Below are 350 nucleotides of genomic sequence, written 5' to 3' on the forward strand. Positions count from 1 at the left end.
AATTTAATATATAATAAACTAATCTGAATATAATTAAAAATGAAAATTAAATTTAAAATAAAATATTTAAATTAAAATTAAAGATTAATAATTAAATTAAAGATTAATTTAAATAATAAAATATTAATAATAAAATATTTAAATATTTAAATTAGAGAGAAGGAGGAGAGAATAGTTAGAATGAAGTTTTAGAGAGAAGGATAAAAGAAATAGTTAGAATGAGGTTTTAGAGAGAAGTTGGATGTGAAAAAATGAATTAGGAGGGGGAGAAATATATATAGTGTTACCTTGAGCATTTGTGGCGGCCAAAGCAGCCACAATGCCAACGGATACTTCACTTTTGTGGCGGC

The sequence above is a fragment of the Cicer arietinum genome, chromosome 7, assembly GCF_000331145.2.
Source record: "Cicer arietinum cultivar CDC Frontier isolate Library 1 chromosome 7, Cicar.CDCFrontier_v2.0, whole genome shotgun sequence".
Classification (NCBI taxonomy): Eukaryota; Viridiplantae; Streptophyta; class Magnoliopsida; order Fabales; family Fabaceae; genus Cicer; species Cicer arietinum.